The sequence below is a fragment of the Monodelphis domestica genome, chromosome 2 (genome assembly GCF_027887165.1).
Source record: "Monodelphis domestica isolate mMonDom1 chromosome 2, mMonDom1.pri, whole genome shotgun sequence".
NCBI classification, from domain to species: domain Eukaryota; kingdom Metazoa; phylum Chordata; class Mammalia; order Didelphimorphia; family Didelphidae; genus Monodelphis; species Monodelphis domestica.
Genome location: NC_077228.1, coordinates 62,093,154 through 62,115,355, shown reverse-complemented (window position 1 = coordinate 62,115,355; position 22,202 = coordinate 62,093,154). Strand labels below are relative to the sequence as shown.

Below are 22,202 nucleotides of genomic sequence, written 5' to 3'. Positions count from 1 at the left end.
CTCAGGGCTCAATTTTACATAAAGTTTTAGACAAAGAGTAAATGTGACACCAAAAAGAGATTGCCCCATCACCTCTGAGGTAAGGCAGTGGGCAATTCTGGATGACTGAAATCAGGGTATTTTCTGAGTTGCCAGATAAGGAATGAGGAATGAGGGGCAAGGAACCAGGAAACTTAACTCTAGCCACAGAAAGTAAGAAAATAGGGAGAAGGGCAATACCCAATCTCTGGGTCAGTTAAACCTTAGCGTGCATGCATTTTGGGGCCAAATTGATTTTTCACCAACTCCTTCAAAAGAATGGAAAAAATGGTAGTTTATATTATTATTCCCCCCCCCCAAAAAAAGATGATAAGGACAGTAACAAATCATAGATTTGTTTTTTTAAACCCTTACCTTCTGTCTTGGAATCAGTACTGTGTATTGGTTCTAAGGCAGGAGAATGCTAAGTTGCTAGGCAATGGGGATTAAGTGACTTGCCCAGGGTAACACAGCTAGGAAGTGCCTGAGGCCAGATTTGAACCTAGAACCTCCCATCTTTAGGTCTGGCTTTCAATCCACTGAGCCAACCAGCTGCCCCCTCAAATCACAGATTTTTGAGGTAGAAGGTACCTCTGTTGGTTCTCCTTGTATCTTTTTGACCACTCCTTTTCAATCCCCTTTGCTAGATTTTCATCCAGGTCACACCAGTTAAATGTGAGTTCCCCCAAAGCTCTATTCTAGACCTTCTTCTCTTTTCTACTAACTCTATCTTGCTGCCTTGGGCATATGTCTCCTACTTCTGTGCCTCTGGGCTATGGTTTTGTAGGTTTATGTCTATTCACCTTCCGGTGCATATCTATTGGTGGGAAGGTGTGTTATAGGTTTATGGACAGAATAGTATGCTTCAAGTGTTCTTGTTTTGCTTTCTTGGGGAGGGCAGAGGTGTGGGTGAGGGAAAAAAGAATGAAATAGTTTTGGACATAGTTAATAAATGAGGATTTGTTTCTTTTGGATAAACACATTTATTATATATTTTAACAAGTTATATATGCATTATATTATTATTATTATTTTACATGTTTTGTTATATATTTTAAAAAATAAGTGGTAAAAAAATTAATGGTCTTATCTTGGCTATTTATTTAATAGGAAACACACCAGAAGGGGCTCAGGAGCTACTGTATGCTGTAGTAGGAGTGTATTCCCCCTCCCTTCCCACCAAGGTTACCCCTAGGATCCTGAAAGTGAGTTGTGGCAGTGTAGCTAACCCAGAAAGGAATTCTATAAAAATAAGTTGGACATTGCATCTACCAAGCTAGATATGGAAGATAGTTGTCATATTCTCTGCCACCCTTTTCTGCAAGACTTCTCTAGTCCAGGCTAAATATTTCCAGTTCCTTCAGCTGATGACTCAATAGCACGACTTCCAATCCTTTAAGCATCCTTATTATCGTCATCTTAGATGTACTTGAGTTTGTCAATGCCCATCCTGAAAGGATGAACGCAATATTCCAGATGTGATCTGACATTTTTCTCTCCACCCCTTCCTGCTTCACTGGCTGGACTGTGAACTTCTTCATGGAAAGTTTAGATAGAGCACAGAAGCTTGATTATAGAGGGTAGAGAGAGGAAAGAGGGATAGCAGGAAGATTAGGTAAGGTATGGTTTAATTTTAGCCTACAGGGACTTGCCAAGTGACCAGATTTCAAAGAAAAGTACTGTATTTCCTCTAGGTAGTTCTTCTCCTTAGCAGACTGTGGCTATTTTCAGCCTCTGGCTTTCCTACTCTTGTGGGCTTAGGGTTACTTCTTCCAGAAGATCCATCACAATGTCAAGATGCCAATTTTCATGGACATCAGAAGAGAAGAATTGCTGAAGTTGGAAGCTAACATTTTCTGGCACCAGCCTGATGCAGTGGGCATTGGTAGCAAGGAAGGCATCTTGGGATGCTCTTCAGAACAAGCTCTCCAGGAAGCAGCTAGATATTCCCCTTTGAACTCTTTTTGTGGTTGCTAATCTGAACATGAACTACAGAAAGGGGAAGAGAATATGGAAAGGTATGTTGTGTCAGGATCACTGGGGATCACCTGGTTGGAGGACTTATTTTCTGTTGGCCAGTTATCATGCTTTCTGCCTTATTGACCCAGCCAGAAGACATTCGCCTCATATCTTAGTATTGTGGGGAATTTACACATGGGATTCTTATGAATCATCCCAAGAACAGACTGGCCAATCAGTGTGATGTAGGTCAGTGTGGCTTTGGACTAAAGTCATGGGGATCACAGCTCAAGGCAGGACCATTCTTTATTGGGATCATTCAACAGTCTTAAGGGTATCCTGGGAAGTCATGGAAAGCAGACTACAGTGGGAATGCCTTATTAGAAAGGAAGCCAGCTTAAGCAGATAGAAGAGACCTCTTCTGCTTTATGCAGGGGTCAGAAAGGGAATTCCTCTCCAGCACAGCAATATAAACCAAGTGTAAGTTCTATGACCACACTGGCCTGCTTGAAGGAATGGCCCCAGGTTGGTTCTAATGATTTCCTACTGATTTTTGAAGCCACTGTAGAATCTCAGGGACCAGGTGATCAAATATGGGGATTCTAAGCAGAGTAATTCTCTTCAATGTACTGGGATGAACAGAGCCTGGTTCACTATTGCCCTAGGGAAACGGGAAGGATTTCTCTACATCTTTTGTTCTACTCTGCCAAGTCCAAAGGGAGGAATCAGGAAGTGAGTCGTGCTGGAAAAACAGTGCTGGGAACTTTGGGTTCTAATCAACTAAAACAAACACTTATTGTCTGCCTTATACAAGATTCTGGGTTAAGTGCTGGGGGCACAGTGATAAAACATAGACAGAGCCTGTCTTCCAAGAATTTACAACCTAATATCTCAATCTGAATGTTCTTCAGAGATGTCAGATTCAACTGGTGCAAAACCTTCCCCACATCCTAACTTTCCTATTATTACCAAGGAGGCCATCATCCTCTTAGTCACCCAGAATTACAACCTTAGGGTCATCCTCAACTCCTCACTCCTACTCATACTGCCTAGCCAATCTATTAATAAATCTTTTTCTTTCTACCTTCACATTTTTCATATAGGTTTGTGAAGATTAAATTAACTCTCTCTGCCCATTTTTAGATTTAATCACCAAAAGTGTAAACACCCCACTCACAATTGAGTGGGGGAGGTCTGTGACCCATTTGTGCAATAGTGGGTGACAAATCAGAATGGACTGACTTCCTCCTGGGCAGTCCTAAAGCAGGGCTTCAACTGTGATTGGTAGATGTAGAATTAGGGGAAGGCACAGGAAGTGACACAAGAGAAAGTGTCTTTAAAAGGAGTTACAACTTCCTGTGAGAGGGAGTTCTTTATGCTTGTGACTTCTGAGTTCTCTCATTCTTTGGAGTTTTGAGTTTGAGTTGGAGGCTGATTAAAAATCTGATGACTGGACCTAAGACCTTAGACTTGGAGAGACTGTCCTTGAATCTCTCCCTTTGGACTGACACACGGTGAGAGAAAGAGCTGACTCCTTTCTTGAAATTTCTGAAGAGACTAGGAGAGACCTCAGAAGAGACCTATCTTCTTGAGAGAGGCTCTCTGCATCCCCAGGTCCTTGGCTGCAAGGGCCAAGGCCTTTCCAGCTAAGGACTAAACTCCCCTGCCTGTTTTTGAGCCAGGGGTTTGAGCAAAATACTTAGTATTTAGGCTAGATACCTTACCCTATCCTCTCTCATTTTCTTACTTTCACTCTTTCTATATTTTTGTAAATAAATTGTTAAATAAATCTCTTGGAATTAATTAAAATTCCTGGCAACCCTATTCTTAAATAATCCAGTCCAACCTTTTATAAGCCCCCCCTCAATTTCTACCCTTACAGGTTCCTTTCTCTCTCTGACTGCTACGCTCATGCAAACCCTCATCACTTCACATCTGGATTATAGCAATAGCCTGCTGCTTTGTTTCTGTTTCACCTCTCTCCTTTTTCTATTCATCTGCTAAAGTTATTTTCCTGAAGCCAGTTTCTGTCATGTGGCCTTTTACCCCCATCCCATTTCCTCCCCTCAATAAAGTGGCTCTCTATTACTTCCAGGATCAAATATGAAGCCTTTAAAGTCCTTCACAACCTGACTCTTATCTATCTTTCTGATTTTCTTCCACCTTACTCCCCTTTACACTCTCTGCTTCTTACCTCTAATGTCCCTTCTTGCTTTCCTCATATTGAATACTCCATTTCCTGATTTGGTGTCTTTTCATTTAGGGTTCCCCATGCCTGGAGTGTTCTTCCTCCTCATCACCACTCCACATCCCCCTCACCCCTGCCCCCTGGCTTCCTTCAAAACTTTGTTCAAATCCTGTCTTCTACAGGAGACTTTACTGGGTCTACTCCTCTGCTTGTGCCTTTCTTTCCCTGGGTTTTGCCTTTCTTTGCTTCACTAGAATTTGGCATAATGTCTGGAATATAGTAGATACTTCATAAATACTTGCCACCGGAATGAACAAGGATAGATAATGAATGTTACATATTATTAAATTGCAAATTATAATATATAAATAACACATTTAAAGTAGTTTTTCATAGTAGATAGAATATTTGAGGTAGAGTCAGGAAGACCTGGGTTCAAATCCAAGTCCCCTACAGTTACTAACTGGGTAACCTCCTTTCCATTTCCTTATCTGCATAATGGGAAATATAATACCTGTAGCATTTTCCTGATTGTGAGGCTTGAATGAATTACTACATAAATCATGTCAAAAATCTTACAGGTCCATATAGTTATTAGGAATTTATTCATTCTTTCTTTCATTCCTTTCTCGCTTATCTATCTGTCTGTAATCTATCTGTTGATCATCTATCCATCATCTGTCTCTATATGTCTATCATTTATCTATCATCAATCTATCTGTCCATCTATCTATTATCTATCTACCTCTGGGTCTGTCTTTCTACCTGTATGTCTATCCATTCATCTATCTATCTATTTATCATCTATCTATCTATCTACCTACCTATTCATCTCTCTCTCTCTCTCTCTCTCTCTCTCTCTCTCTCTCGCTCTCGCTCTCGCTCTCGCTCTCTCTCATTAGATGGTGGTAACCAAATCGACGATTTTCTTGGTATCAAGAACACCTGCTAGTACTAGCCTAGTATCTGCTTTTCAGTTTCTAATCTTACACTCACTGCTGTCAAACTCTAAGAGAACAAGAGGCCACCAAAAGGTACATGAGGACCCCAGGAGACTGCATACTGACTTAGTTTTAAAACATAATCTCATCTCTGCTTCATTGTATTCTTATTTTGTCAAATATTGCCCAGTTACATTTTTCTCTGGTTCAGAATACACAGGAGCATGGCAGGTGCATGCTTCAAGAGTTTGCCATTTCTGACTAGGGAGTTGCCTAGAACATTGAAGGATTCACACAGTTAGTGGGTGTTAGAGGCGAGAATTGAACCCAAGTCTTCTTGAACATCCAGGCCAGCTCTCTATACATTACATCAGGCTATTCCTCGGTAGTTAATAAAAGTGTTATTAAAAGAGAAATCTAAATAGAGTGCAAGAGAGACATCAATAGTGAAGATACTTTATTGTTGGGAATCCAAGGAAGGGTCCATAGAAGCACTTGATCTGGGCTTTGGAAGAAAGGATGGGTTTCAAAAGGCAAAGCTGCAGGGATATGAAACGCCAGCCAAAGCATTGTGGGGTGGGGGTGGTAGTGCTGGGTGGGGATGTGTAGAATATTCACAACAGAGCCAAAAAAAAAGACTATCCAGGAACAATAAAATAGGTTTGTGGGTTCAAATCTGGCCTCAGACACTTCCCAGCTGTGTGACCCTGGGCAAGTCACTTGACCCCCATTGCCTAGCCCTTACCACTCTTCTGCCTTGGAACCAATACACAGTATTGACTCCAAGACGGAAGGTAAGGGTTATAAAAAAATGAAAAAAAAAAGCCAGATTTGGTTGGAACATAGCTTATGTAAAAAGGAAAAATATGTGACAAGTCTAGTAGTCAGAGCTTTGCCATTAACCAATCATATGACTTTATATGGATCAATTATCTTCTCCTTGCCTCAGGTTTCTCATCTGTAAGATGAGGAAAATGAGGGATTAGATGATCTCTAAGGTTCCCCCTAACTTGAACGTTCTCTGACTCTAGGACTAGATAATTTCAGAGCCCCTCCAGTTCGGAAATCCTATGATTTTACTTTTTTCATGAAGAAAGTTGAAAGCAAGTAGGATTATTTTAAGGGCAAAAAACTGAGGAAAAGGTAACCTAACCAAGATCAGGCTGATATAAGCATCAAACCTTAAGAGAAAATTTCAAGGCTGAGAATTACTCTCCATTAGCCATCTGGGACACAGAGTGAACTTCGGTTACGTTTTGCACCTTATTCTCCTTCTTTCTTGTTCTCTCAAAGGAAATTCCTGGAGTGGATATTTTTCTGCCATGCTCTAACCCTCTTTTCATTCTGAGCCTGAAGCGTACAATCCTTTCATCACAAATTAGCCATCAGGAGGTGCCAATGGAGCGAGAGGAGAGCTGAATGCCAGGGAAAGAATGATATGGCTCAGGCAGCAGGAGCGAAAAGCAATTGGAGAGAGAGGTTGAGAAAAGAACGATCGATAAGCACCGTGACCAAGATGAATGGAGGGACAAGAGGCTGAATCACAGTGTACTTTTTACAAAGGGCTTGAGAAAAACGGTGAGGAAGAAGGAAGGGGAAGGAGAAGGGGAAGCCGATGCTTCTGCCCAAACAGGTGTAATTTGCCCCATTCTCCCCAAAGTGATGTGGAGGCTAGAGGTCCCGAGGGGTTCTGTTTTCCTCTTCCACAAAATTATTCAATATATTTTTCCCTTGGCTTCCTCATTCTGTGGGTGATAGACTGCCCCAATCCCACAACCCACATGCCGAATCTTTAAATAACTCTAGATCCTTTGGTTCTAGCTATTGTCCTGTGACGATGGACAAGTTCCTAACCTCAGTGGGCTTCAGTTTCCTCAGCTGTATAATGAGGAAACTTGTTTAGGTGATCTTGAAGTCTCCTTCAAGGCTAACACTCTCCATTGCTTTCCTCCATCCTGGGGTCCAGTAAGGCCAAGGCAGAGCCCTAGGAACTGGATCTATTCTCCTCTAGGGACTCTCTAAACCCCTAGGATTGTTCTAAACCCAGAGTGTTTCCACTCAAAAAAAGATTAAGGCTTGGAGGGGCAGGCACTCTTTGGTCCCAAACACATTTACCTCAGTGGTTTCTAATGCCTCTGAATTGGATTCAAAAAATCAGTCCTTGGTCTTCTTCAAAAATGAAGAACAAGGGTAACTAGATGGCTCAGTGGATAGAGAGCCAGGCCTAGAGATGGGAGGACCTGGGTTCAAATTTGATCTCAGACACTTCCTATCTGTGTGACCCTGAGCAAATCACTTAACTCCCATTTCCTATCTCTTACCTTCTTCTGCCTTGGAACCAATACTTGGTTTTAATTCTAACACAGAGAGTAAGGGTCTAAAATAAAATAAAATAAAATAAAAGACAAACAGTAATGTCTCTGAAGTCAGACCAGGGTTAATGGTATAGACTAGTGGATTTTTCTCTCTCTCTTTTTCTTTCTTTCTCTTTCTTTCCTTCCTTCTTTTTTCTTTCTTTCTTTCTTCTTCCTTCCTTCCTTTCTCTCTTTCTCTCTCTCTCCTTCTCTCTTCCTTTCCCCTTTCTTCCTTTCCCCTTTCTTCCTTTCCCCTTCCTTCCTCCCTCCCTCCCTCCCTCCCTCCCTCCCTTCCTTCCTTCCTTCCTTCCTTCCTTCCTTCCTTCCTTCCTTCCTTCCTTCCTTCCTTCCTTCCTTCCTTCCTTCCTTCCTTCCTCTCTTCCTCTCTCTTTCTCTCTTTCTTCCTTCCTCTCTTTCTCTCTTCCTTCCTTTCTTCCTTCCTCTCTCTCTTCCTTCCTTTCTTCCTTCCTCTCTCTCTTCCTTCCTTTCTTCCTTCCTTCTTTCTTTCTTTCTTTCTTTCTTTCTTTCTTTCTTTCTTTCTTTCTTTCTTCTTTCTTTCTTTCTTTTCTTTCTTTCTTTCTTACTTTCTTTCTTATTTACTTTCTTTCTCCTTCTTTCTTTCTTTCTTTCTTTTCTTTCTTACTTTCTTTCTTATTTACTTTCTTTCTTTCTTTCTTTCTCCTTTCTTCTTTTCTTCCTTCCTTCCTTCCTTCCTTCCTTCCTTCCTTCCTTCTTCCTTCCTTCCTTTCTTTTTCCTTTCTTTTTCTTTCTTTCTTTCTTTCTTTCTTTCTTTCTTTCTTCTTTCTTTCTTTCTTTCTTTCTTTCTTTCTTTCTTTCTTTCTTTCTTTCTTTCTTTCTTTCTTTCTTTCTTTCTTTCTTTCTTTCTTTCTTTCTTTCTTTCTTTCTTTCTTTCTTTCTTTCTTTCTTCTTCTTTCTTTCCTTCCTTCCCTCTAAGAGGCTCAGCAAACACAGAGCAGAGGTGATCCAAGGAATAGCTCTCAGTCTGGTCTGTACATTACAGCCCTAGAAGGAAATCTAAGAATGGTCCTTCCAAGAGAGAGCCAAGAAGCATGTTGGGCCCTCAGCCCAAGAAACAACAGAGGAAGATTTAAGATGGGATAAACAAAACTCCTCTTGCTACAGTAACCTTCTGTCAAAGCATCCATACCTCCACCACCTAATAAATTTCTATGTTGGGACACGGGCCAGCCATTTATTTAAGTAGCAGTTTTGGGGGGATTATCCAGCCTTTTGGTTTCTCATCAACAGTGGAGACTCGGACAATCTTACTAATAATAGCACAACACTGTCCTGGCTTGCTCTCTTCCCCACCAATCAATTAGCACACCCATACTTTACTCGCAGCCCAGATACTCCTTGGATCAAAGCTGCTTGTCAACAACCTTCAGCTTGTAGAACTGGCCAGTTCCAGCTCCTTTCTGGACCATTCTCTGTAGTGTCCCAGCAGTTCAGACAGAAAGACTAGGTCTGAGATAGACTAGAATCCTTAGGAATTCCTCCTGGAAAATAGGAACCTAGCTGGCTAGGTCAAAGATGGGGTATTATTTTTCACTCGTGGTTCACACTGGTGCTCAGGAGTTGGCATCAGTGATGCTGTTTCATGGCAGCCAGGCTACAGTACCAATCAAGCTAATACAAACTTTTTTGGTTTGATATTGCTAGCCTAGAGACAGGAAGTCCTCAGATACCACTTAGCTGTGTGACCCTGGGCAAGTCACCTAACCCCCACTGCCCACCCCTTACTGCTCTTCTGCCTTGGAGCCAATACACAGTTTTGATTCTAAGACAGAAGGTAAGGGTTATTTAATCAACAACAACAAATGAATGAGTGCCACAAGTGTAGGAAAAGGAGGAAAAAACCCTGGGGGTTGGAATAGTCAGGGAAGGCTTCACTAGGATCAAGGGAGGATTTGACTTGAGACTGAAAAGGTCAATGAAACTTAAAAAAGGCAAAGAGAAAATGGGAAGGCATTCCTTATAGTAGGACTAGAAACCCATAAACTGAAAAAAGGCATGATTTTGTAGGACAGTGAATTAGGAGTGGAAGATAATGTTAGGAAAGGAGGATGTGATCAGACTTTGAAGCAGAGTTGGGACAGTTTGTAATCAATGGCTCATGGCACTTGGGGGGAGTGGGGAGAGAGGAGGAGTGTTTATGGTAGGACAATACTATAGATTTTTAACTGGAAAGGATCATAGAGATCATCTTGTCTAATATTCCCATTTTAACACATGAGGAAACTAAGGCTCAAAACTTAAATGACCTCCATAAAAGCCATTCATGTAAGACAGTATCAATGTCATAATTTGAATCCAGGTTCTCTGACCCCCAAACTCAGCAGTCCCTCCATCGCCCTGGGATGCTTCCATGAAAGGTCTGGATTCCATCTGTGCCCAGTAAGAAATGATTTCTTTGGCTCACATTTCTGTCATGTTTTAAGATTTACAAACACCTTGATAACACCCCACTGAGGAGGGCAGATCACAGTGGACCTTGAAAGAGAATGCCCTGGGGCATTCTCTGGCACCACAGGCGGTCTTGGAGACAGAATCTTAAAACATGGGAGCTGCTAGCAAAGGGGAAAATGTGAGAAAATAGCAAGGAGCATATCAGGGACAGGGAGAGATCTGGGGGCATTCCACAGCCACCCTACCAGAAAAGAATGACAAAATATAGAAGAGGACTGGGAAAAAGAAAGGGGGACTTCCATTTAAGGAGCAAGTGGGGGGAGGAGGGCAGAAAGGGAATGGAAGAAAAGACCAAAGAAGTAAGAGAAGAGAGAGAGAGACTCAGAAAAATTCCAGACCAATATCAGCTCTACAATCTGGCCAGTAAATGGTCACATGACCCAGTGGGAGCTGTGATAAGGTTTCCCAGGATGCTCTTCTGAATTCCTACACTTGGCTCTGCAATGCATGGCATTTTAAAGGCACAGTGAGAGTACTTAGCTGAGCCTGAGGTAGAAGCCCAGAGAATGGGACAAAAGAACAGGATAACATTGTTTCCCATGCACTGTGCTATGTAACTGGTTCATCAATTTATCTGGGACATGAGGATTTAGAGTTTTATAATTTTATAATAATTAAATTTATAAGTTTACAAGTTTTGTAAATAAGGAAACTCCAGAGAATGCTTTTTAAACCTTTATCCCATCTTAGAATCTATACTAAGTATTGACTGTAAAGAGTTGTAAAGGCAAGGCAGTGAGGTTTAAGTGACTTGCCTAGGGCCACAAGCTAGGAAGTGTCTGAGGTCAAATTTGAACCCAGATCCTCCCATCACTAGATCTGGATCTCTATCCACTGAGCCACCTAGCTACCCTAGTGGACCCAAAGAATTTGTCACTTACCTAAGGTCACACAGATAATAAACTTGCAAAGGCAGAATTTGAACCCTGGTTGCCTGATTCTAAACCTAGGGCTCTTTGTGAGATCATCAGAACCAAACACTGAGTCTTGATGTTTATTGATCACAGCCTTGGGGCAGAAGAAATGATGAGGCTGTCAAAAATTCCCTAAATACTCAGTGCAAGCATTTGTATATTAAAATTGGTTTCAATTTGGGTGAATTTACCAAATTTCCGTTTGTTTCATATCTACCTGCCAGTGTCATTCTTTCCCTCTCTAACACACCCCATTGCCTTCTACTAAATTCCACATCCTCTGGGCAAAGGTCAGCCAAAAGAGGGTTCCTCTTCAGGCATTGCTTCCTGTGAGAGGGGAAATGACAATGATAACAATAACAACAACAACCCAAGGCAAAATAGGATGGGCGGAGAATATCAAATTCCTTTTTATCAAAGAAATATCAAAGTTTTATTTTGGCCAGATTAGATTCATGTAGACCTTTACATTATCTAGTTTTTAGATAGATGCGGTGTTCTTAGTGTGTCTTTTCCTTAATCAAAGGGTGAGGAAAGTGACACACTTGCCTTGGATGCAGAAATTAGCAAGATGCAGAAAACCATGTCAAATCTGCTTCTATTATCTTCTAAGCACGCCAAGCACAGGATGGGTGCACAGCGTGCACCATCTTATATTTTTGGCTCAGGTGGGAAATTAGTTGGCTATGGGACTGCCATTTATCCCCATACATTCCATACATTTGGATTTTTTAAATACCGCTTAGAAGACATTAGTCTTGTTTGGGTAAGTGGTGTTGGCATTTGGCTTATGTGGTACTGGAGGACACTTCTCAGACTACTTCTATCTCTGCCCTTTAATGAACATCTCCCCAGAGACACTAGGTGCCCAAGTGGTGCCTCTGTCTATTGCGTGGCTTGAGCTTCCCCATCCAATAAATAAGACCCTGCTTCAAGTCTGAAAAACAAATGCTATACCTGGTTTATCTTTGTGACCTCTTTCTGATGCTATTTTCTGGAAAATTGTAATAATTGACATTTTTATTATGTCTTCTTTGGCTTTGTAGAAGGTTTTATGTACATGACTTTGATTAAGTTTCCTAACAACCCTATGGGTCATGTTGTCCACATTTTACAGTTAGGGAAACTGAGGCTTGGTGAGATTAAGTGACTTGCTCTTGATCCTAAAGCTAGTAATTGTCATAGACTGGTTCCCTGGATTCTTAACTCAAGTCTAGCACATTAGCAGCTGTGCCAAGCTGCTTCTCTGAAAAATTCACATCCATGTAGTATTTTACAAAACACTTTCTTCACACCAACCCAAGGAGGTCACAGGAGCATGGATTTAGATCTAGAAGGCATCTTAAAAGTCATCAACCTAGAGATGGGAGGTCCTAGGTTCAAATCTGACCTCAGACACTTCCCAGCTGTGTGACCCTGGGCAAGTCACTTGACCCCCATTGCCTACCCTTACCACTCTTCTGCCTTGGAGCCAATACATGGTATTGACTCCAAGACGGAAGGTAAGGGTTAAAAAAAAAAAGTCATCAAATCCAACTTCCTTATTCTATAGATGAGAAAACGGAGAGGAAGGAGGTTAAATTGTTTGCCCAGAGTGACAGCTATCAATAGAGCATAGAAAGTTTTTTTTTTCAGCAATGAAGATGATTCTTCAGGGCAAGATTCAAACTCAAGGCTCCTTCACTCCAGGCCCAGGGCTCAATTTACAGAAGAGGAAATAGGTTCAGAAAGAGTGGAATAGTCCACCTAAGGACACACAGTACCCAGGTTTTCTTACTCCAGTCCAATGCTTTCCCTCTGAGACTCAGAGAGGTTGGTTAAGTGACTGGCAAGGTCACATAGGAAGTTGGGCCAGGTTTCAAACCCAGGTCCTCTGACACAAAATCCAGTATCCTTGCTAAAATGAATTTAATTTTAAATTTAAATTAACTTAATTTAAATTTAAAATTGTAAGTTAAGAAAATACCCTAAATGGAAAAGAAAAAAAAGGTTGTATCAACAATTATACCAGAAGAAGCCACTGTGACTGATTAGATTTGGGAGATGTATTCATTAGTTAAGTATTAAGTATATATATTTTTATTTTTCACTTGTTTATCTATTTATTCATTCATTTATTTATTTTAAAAAAACCTTACCTTCCATCTTAGAATCAATACTATGTATTGATTGTCAAGCTAGGTCACCCAGCTAGGAAGTGTCTGAGGTCATATTTGAACCCAGGACCTCCTATCTCTGGACCTGTCTCAATCCACTGAGGCACCCAGCTACCCCCAGGTATGTAATTTATTAAAGAATAGTGGAGGGGGAGGGTGGAGTCATTGAAGGAATGCCACTGACATAGCAAAAAGAGGAGCAATAAAACAAAAAATGAAATAAAACTTTAAATTCCTCCCCCAAAATGAAATAAAAAAGAATACAGTATTGATTAGTGACTAAAGAGGGAAACCATAGCCTGGTAAACTGACCTGGATGATTCTGGAAGATAGAGAGAGGTTGAAGACTTCATGCAACTCTGCCCCACTTAAAAATCCAATTTATACTTGAGTCAAAAGACATCACCAGTACAAGTACAAAAGGCAACCAATCAAGGTACCATAGTGAGAGTAGGCACCACTCCTATGAAGTACTACTTAAGGTCAAAGACTTTCTTCTGTCATCCCTTCACTTTTTACCTATGATCAATAGAACATAAGTTCCTTGAGGACTGGACCTTTTTTTTATCTTTGATTTCCACTGCTAACACTTAGTAGGTCTCTGACCTTGATTGTCTTTTCATCTGTCTGAGCCTCACATAGCTATGATGATATTTATAGTTCCTACCTGCCTTGAAGGACCGTGAGGAGTCTCAAATGAGATATAACATTGGATAAGTAAACTTTTATGGTTATTCATTGAGTCTGACTCTTTGTGACCTCATTTGGAGTTTTCTTGGCAAAAACACTGGAGTGGTTGGCCATTTCTTTCTCCAACTCATTTTACAGATAAGGAAATTGAGGCAAATAGGGTTAGATGACTTGTCCAGAATCACAAAGTTAGTAGATATCTAAAGCTGGATTTGAACTCAAGAAGATGAGTCTTCCTGACTTCAGGTCTGGCACTCCATTCACTGCCCTAGTTAGACCATAGTAGGAGGGTAAATAAAGCAATGTTTGTTGTTTTTGACTAAATACATCCTAAAATAAGGAAGACCTCTTTCTTCCTTTATTTGTTCCTTTACAAACAATGAGCACCACCAACTGGCTATAATAATCTAGGAGGTCTTTCTCAGTGCTGGAAAGCAGGACAAGCAGAGGTTGGCAAGGGAAGAGCATCATTGGCCGGCCACCTCATTGGCTCCAGCTCTAGTTCTGCTCTTCCCAATAGCAGTGCTATATAGGAAACACCTGTAGACACCAGGAAACCGGAGGAATTAAAAATACCTGCCAGCTCTCATTTCCAAGACAGAAGGAAGAAAGAAAAGAAAAAGGCAGTCACCTTTCTTAGTAAGGAAAACAAATGATGTCATTTCTTCTTTGGGCATCTCTTTTCTTCATCTATGTTTCTCCTGGTGAGCCGCACCCCTCTCTGGGCAGAGGTGTCCAACCTCCTGTCTGTGGCCATAGCAGCAGAGGGCAACAGCCCAGGGGTGGCTTCTGGATGCCAATGTGGCTTTCAAAAAGTGTCAGAGAGCAAACTTTCCAATTGGAAGTTTCTTTCCATGGAAAGAATTTTTCTGGGAGGCCAAGCTCATTTCCTTAGGGAGCGGTTGGTTCCCAAGCTCCAACACACCTACTGTAACAAATGGACTTTATGACCCTTTCAAAGCTATTTTCTTAAATCCAGCTGCTGGGACCCCTGAAGGTCATTTAAAGCTAGGGGGACCCCAGCTGGAGCAGCTATTGTGGACCTCCTGACCAAGAGGTGCAGAGAGACTTTTAGTTCTTATTTTTGGATATGGCCAATGTGGAAATTTGCTTTGCTTTGGATTGCATGTTTATTACACCCATTTAAGTTTTCTTTCTTTCTTTTTAATGGGCAGGGAGACAAGAAGAAGGTGAGAAGGAGAAATAATAGATTTTTCTTCACTGAGACAAAATTTAAAAATAAATTGCAGAAAGGCTATGTGTATTGTGGGAGGCAGGGCAGTAGTTATTTTGTTCTAGAGGATATCACTGATGGCTTTTGTGAGGTGAGAATCAGGCATAGCCTACTCTATAAAGAAGTTTTAAGAAGTCAGAGACTTTGATTGGGTCATCTAAGGGTCCTTAGATGGACTCCATTTCCATATCTGTAAAAATGAAGGGGCTGGAGGGCAGTTAGGTGTCTCAGTGGATATTGCACCAGGCTTAGAGATGAGACAGGAAGCCCTAGATTCAAATATAGCCTCAGATACTTCCTTGCTGTGTGACCCTGGGCAAGTCATTCAACTCCCATTGCCTAGCCCTTACTGCTCTTCTGCCTTGGAACCAATATTCAATATGGATTCTAAGGGTTTAAAAAAATGAAGGGGTTGAACTAAATGATCTCTAACATTCCTTTCAGATCTAACTGCCCCATTTCTCAGTGCCAGAGAGCTTCCTTCATTCCATGTATGAGTAAGAGAAGCACCCATTTAGTTCTATCTTTACAGCTCCCTAGGGATAGGAGGTCAAGAGGAGAGAAGATTCTTCTTCCTTCAGGGTCTTTTTCTCTGCTTTAGAAGGCATGTAGGGGCTGGATGTGGTAATGACCATGCCTATGATTCCTGGCAGATTTCTTTAGCTCAGGACTTCTGAGCTCTAATGGGCTATACCAGATCAAGTGTCCATGCTAAATTCTTTGGTATGCATGTGGGAAGTCTCCAGCAATGAAGTATGGGAAGGGGAAACCAGGTTGGGTAAGGAGAGATGAATTGATCCAGGTTGGAAACAGAGCAGGTCAAAACTTCTGTGCTGATCAGTGGAAGAATCAAGCCTAGAGGGGCCCCTGTACTTCCAGATTTCCAGCCTGATTAACTTGGGGAGACCTAGTCAAAGAAAGAAAGAAAGAAAGAAAGAAAGAAAGAAAGAAAGAAAGAAAGAAAGAAAGAAAGAAAGAAAGAAAGAAGAGAGAGAGAGAGAGAAGAGAGAGAGAAAGAAAGAAAGAAAGAGAGAGAGAGAAAGAAAGAGAGAGAGAAAGAGAGAGAGAAAGAAAGAGAGAGAAAGAGAGAAAGAAAGAAAGAGAGAGAGAAAGAGAGAAAGAAAGAGAGAGAGAAAAGAAATGAATACCTTCTTGACCTCACAAAGGCTGGACTTCTCAGTGGATCTGTTATGTCAGGACATTGTGCCAATGTATGGTGGATGCCAGATTATCCTTCCCACTCCACGCCACCCGATAATTTCTTCCATTAGTCTACCATGTTTCCTATATAGAGCACTGGAGGGAAAGATGGTCACAGACTGGGATAAGACATTCTGTGAATCCCCTGCCCTCATATTTTCTACAGGCAGGAGATTAAAATAAAAATTTAGGGCAACTTTGCTGAGAGAAGGCAATGAATCACAGGTTTAAAAGACCAGAGGGGACTGTCTACATTGCTTTGATACCTTTTGTTTTTAAATCATAGTGCATTCCAGAAATACCTTCCCCACAAAATGAATTCCTCTCTCCTAAGTGCTGGGGCCCTAACTATCCTGTATTGATTTTATATTTATTCTACATCTTGATTCTATCTATGAATATGTTATCTCTCCCAATCAAGTCTCAGCTTTAGGATTTCTCATTATAGTATCTCTATTGCCTAACACAGAATATAAAGTTTGTTGACTGATTATTGAAGGATGGAAGGAATAAGCATTTCTTAAGCACCTACCCTTGTGTCATCTTATCTCACTTGATCCTCATAGTGACTCTGTGACGAAACTTATGTTATTTTACAGTTTGAGGAAACAGAGTCAGGCAGCAGTTAAATGATTTTCTCAGAATCATACATCTAGGAAGGGTCTGGGTCCAAATTTGAACTCAGGTCTTCCTGACTCAAAGCCTGATGTTGTGTTACTGGACCACCTTGCTGTCTGAGGAAGCCAGAAGAGATCTACATGCTTAAGCTTAATGAATTAAGCTCCATCTCCCTTCAAGACCCAGCTGAAGTATCTTTCAAGCCCTTATATATACACAATGTCCTTCCTGATGGCAATGTCAGAGGGGTTCTTAGCCTGGGATCTGTGAACTTTTAAAACAACATTTTGATGATTCTGTTTCAATATAATCCTTTTCCTTTATTTTCCCCTGCATGTTATCGTATGCATTCAAAGCATTATGCTTAGCAGGGATCCTTAAACTTCATCAGATTGCCGCCAAAGGGGACCAGAATACCACAAAGCTTAAGAATCTCTGAGCTAGTACCACCCCCCTACCCCCACCCCCTAGCATTGTATTTATATTTCATATATTTTGAGTATTTATTTTTCATTCACATACACTTATATATGGACCTGTTGTTTACCCTACTAGAGAATAATTAAATGGGGAGAATCTGGGATGACAGGGACAGTGTCATTTTCATATTTGTATTGCCAGTATTGAGCACACAGCAGACATTTCATAAATGTCCATTGATTGATTGACTGATATGGACTCAATATCTGTAGAAGCTAATTGCTGCCAGAGACCAACATACTCCGACCATTTGATAAGGTCTGAGGAAGGAAGGTCAGCAAAGCAGACCCCAGAATGAGGGCCCCCCGCTTATCCCCCTTTGTGACTTCTTTCCCCAAATTTTCTCCACTAGTGGACTTGTTATGATTATTATTCTCTCCCCAATACAGGAAAAATAACATGAGAGCAAATACTTATAAGATCAATAATTATATACCCTACTTTAATCCCCCTAGGTTATTACCCCAAAAGGATTGCAATTACAAAATAAAAGCCCAAAGATTACTGCCTATGACCCCTCCTTTCTCAAGAACAAGATACACTCCAAGACCCTACAACATCATGAATCTTGTCCTCCAGTTACGACACTGGAATGAATTTGTTGGAACAGAAGCCAAGCTGCGTCGCTAGGCATCTCAAAGTTATACAAGAAAAACAGAACTTGTAAATTGAGGAAAACCCTAAAATTGGTCTGCCGAAAGTCCTCACACCTAGTGTTTTGTTGTTCATCTCCCAAGCAATTATGATTGATAGTGAAAGCTGACCAAAAGCACAATGATCCTCTCGGCAGGTCAAGGGGTACTAACCGACAAATGGCTTTATTCACATTAATCATATCTATCACAGAGTGTTGTAGAAACCTGGTAAATGATCACAGAATTCTTTGTTGTAGTAACATCACAAGAGAGTTCTTTAGGTGATTTGATAATATCCAATCAAAATGTAGAATGACACATATGTAGAGGATTGATTACATGTGTGTGTACCAAAAAAACCTATATAATAAATGTACCATGCTACCATGGCAGAGCACTGTGTGTGATGCCTGTGTATGTGGGCTGAATGCGTGGTGTATCTCACCTCATTTATCCGACTGTGACATCACATCTTGGGCAGACAGACCCTGGGTCCTCAGAGAGGCTGCTGGATGGACCTCAAGAAATTGCATTTTGGCTGCTTCCTTCTCTTTCCTGCCTTGCAACTAGTTTCTGTAGCACCTGCAGCATGGGTCTTGCCAATAAGGGCCAGCCTGATTTGCCTGCCCTCCCCCAGGAGCACAGGTCTATCAGTTCACAAATTGTGAGTGGGAGTCACAAGCTAGAGGTATCATTGGTTGTCAAAGTCAATCAACAAGCACTCTCTCTCTCTCTCTCTCTCTCTCTCTCTCTCTCTCTCTCTCTCTCTCTCTCTCTCTCTCAATATTAAAAACCAGTATTTTTAACAGAGAGAGTACTAATGCTCATAATTTGGGACAAGAAGAAAAGATCATCCCAACTCTAGGTACAAATAGTTGGTGAGGGGTCAAATGTGTCTAGTATACTCTGCAACTATCGATAGAGACAATAAGGCTTTACTTTCTTCTTGTGACCCTAAAAAAATATGTTCAGAGACTGAAATATATATATATATATATATATATATATATATATAGGCATGCCCAGAAAAAGAATCATAGATTTAGTTTTAAAGATCTAAAAAAAAGATCATAGATCTTAGATTTAAAGACAGAAGGGACCTTCAAGCTCATGAATCTAGCTGCCCCATTTTACAGATAAGGAAACTAAGCCTTAGAAAAGTAACTTGGCCAAGATCATCTGCCCTCCCCTTCCTCCTCATCTTCTCTCTCTCTCTCTCTCTCTCTCTCTCTCTCTCTCTCTCTCTCTCTCTCTCTCTCTGCCTCTCTCTCTCAATACGAAATGCTTTATTTCCAATATTTAAAACCAGTATTTTAACACATACACAGAGTACTCCTCTCTCTCTCTCTCTCTCTCTCTCTCTCTCTCTCTCTCTCTCTCTCTCTCTCTCTCTCTCTCTGTGTTTCTCTCTCTCTCTGTGTGTCTCTCTCTCTGTCTCTCTCTGTCTCTCTCTCTCTTTGTCTCTGTCTGTCTCTTTTGCAAGCTCACACACACACACACACACACACACACATCCTGGAGCACAGTCCAAGGTTCCAGTGTCAGGGGGATGGATGAGGATACTAGTAGAAACACATGTAATTTATTTTGAAAATGGCCAGGAAGTAGGTATCTGAGGTTTGGGCTTGAAAGTGTCTCAATTCCTTCTTTAACTCAGTTAATTTCAACAAATATTTTTAACAGACATTTTATTTTCCCAATTACATGTAATAATTTTCCACATATGTTTTCTGAAGTTATGAGATCCAAATTCCCTCCCTCCCTCCTTTCCCTCCCGCTCTAGGAGATGGTGAGCAATTTGATCTGAGTTATACATATATTATCATGTAAGGTCCATTTCTGTATTGTTCATTTCAACAAAGACTTATTAAGCCATCTACTATGTGCCAGTCACTGTACTAGGTACAGGAGTAATAAAGATGAAAAACAATCAGTATCCTCAGGTTGCTTCTAGTCTCTTAGGAGAGGTAGGAAAGGCAGTAAGAGAGCTGGCCATGGAGTCAAGAAGCCCTGAATTCAAGTCCCACTTTTGATACATGTTGACTATGTGACCTGGAGTCGCTCACTTAAGCTCACGATGCTCTGAGACTCTAAGTTTAAAAAAAGAAGGGACTTCCCTGACTAGGAATTCAGGATTAGTCCTTTCCTCTATCCCTTTGACTGGGACATAGATAAACCTAAGGAAAGGTGTGATGGGGCAAAGGAAGAGGAGGAGAGAAAGAAAATAAGAAATATTTTTCTATAGAACCAGGCACCATGCTAAGGAGAAATGCACAAAATACTCAGGGAAGTCAGAGGAGGGACTGACCATGTACAGGATCCTGAAAGCTTCCCAAAGGAGGTGGCCCCTGAGCTAAGCCTCTGGGAGAAGAAAAGGCTCTTGACTGGGCAGGAAGGAGAAGGGAGTATATATGCCCCAGGCATGTGGGATGGTCTGTAAAAATGTGTAGATGCAGAAGAATGTTGAGTTCACATCACAGTGATCAGTCCAGTTTGGCTGAAACCCAGAACATCTCAGAAGGCAGAATTCAGGTTTTAAAACCTGGAAAGGTAGGTGGGAAGCCAGATTTTGGAGAATCTTAAATGTCAGGCTAAACATATTAATGTTTGCATTTTTTTCCTAAAAATTATAGGAAAGGGGGCTTAGTATATTGAGAATCAGGTCTAGAAATGGGAAGTCCTGGGTTCAAATCTGGCCCCAGATACTCACTAGTTATATGACCCTGGGCAAGTCACTTAACCCAATTGACCTCAGTTTCCTCATCGATAAAACAAGCTGGAGAAATGGCAAAACACTCCAGTATCTGTGTTGAGAAAACCCCAAAGTCACAAAGAGTCAGACACAACTGAAATAATTGTACAACAACAAAGGACTACCAGGAAATTGAGAAATCATGGGCAGTTGGAAATTTGATACCAGAGAGGCTCAAGCTGGACACCATTCAGAGTTGACAGTCATATATATAAAGGTGTCAACCAAAATTTATACTTGAAAATAAGATTATCTGATAGAGACAAGGGTACAAGATACAGCTCTAAGAGATCTCTACATTCAATGGACCGGATGAAGAGGGTCCTTTGAAGGAGACTAATAAGGAACAAGGAGTGGGTAGGAGGAGAACCAAGAATGATCAGGATCATGAAAGTAAAGAGTAGGTACACTATGAAAAGGACGTCAGGAGTGTCAAATGCTATAGAAAGATCTAGGAAGGTGGGGACTAAGAAAAGGACATCACATTTAGCAGTTAAGAAATCATTGATGAGGGCAGCTAAGTGGCTTAGTAGATAGAGAGCCAGGCCCAGAGATGAGAGGTCCTGGGTTCAAATCTGGCCTCAGACACTTCCTATCTGTGTGACCCTATGCAAGTCATTTCACCATTGTCTAGCCTTTAATCACTCTTCTGCCTTGGAACCAATACACAGTATCTAAGATGGAAAATAAGGGTTAAAAAAATCATTGATGACTTTTTGGGGAGCAGCCTGGTATAATGGAGAACCAGCCTCAAAGTCAGGAACCTGGGTTCAAATCCTACCTCTGACATATACTGGCTATTTGAACCAGGCAATTTATTTAGCCTCTTAAGTCTCCAGACAACTCTCTAAGACCATGAGTGATAAATCTGCATTAACAGAGGGAGTTTCCTTACTGGGAGCTTCTTACATCAGTAAGTGCATAGGTTCTGTCCCCAGACATCAATGGGGAAGAAAAAATCCCAACCATTTCACTATTATATAACTCTAAAAAATATTTTTCTCACAATAAGCTTATGAGGTAGTGGAAATATTGTCCTTATTTCAATGATGAGGAAACTGAGGCAAAGAGAAATTAAAAGATTTGTCCATGGTCATAAGCACAAGGCTGAAACAGAATCAAAACTGAATTCTTCCAACTTGTTTCAAAAACTGCCCCTCCAGGACCTTAATAGTTTCCCCAATGCAACTGATGAGAAAAGAATCAGCCACAAAGAGAGAAGAGAGCTGGGTCCGACTGGAGAGATGGGAACACAATTTTCCTTCCCATTCATTACAACTGGGAAGACTAAGGCAGACTCCTCTCTTCCCTTTAAAAGATGCAGGACAATTGTCTGAATGAGAGGAAACATCTGGAACCCACTGCCTGGATAAGGAACAAGGGCAGGGGAACAGACCTGGAACAGATTGTTCATAAGAAAGGTCCTGGAGAAATCTCCCCGTCTCTTTGTCCTGCATAGATCATGACAGAGAGGTATACTATTGTTGCCAGAAGGGATCCTAGAAATCCCCTGGATGGCTGCTTCCCAATCTAGGAGCCTCAGACCCCTAGGGGGGCTACAATTGCTTCAAGA

The 22,202-nt window shown here is 41.1% G+C and overlaps 1 protein-coding gene across 2 annotated transcripts in view; it reads right to left on the bottom strand.

Annotated features, from left to right (window-relative positions):
• Positions 1 to 22,202, bottom strand: part of RCSD1 (RCSD domain containing 1) — an 89,652-nt gene that overhangs the window by 38,443 nt on the left and 29,007 nt on the right. The window lies entirely within an intron of this gene.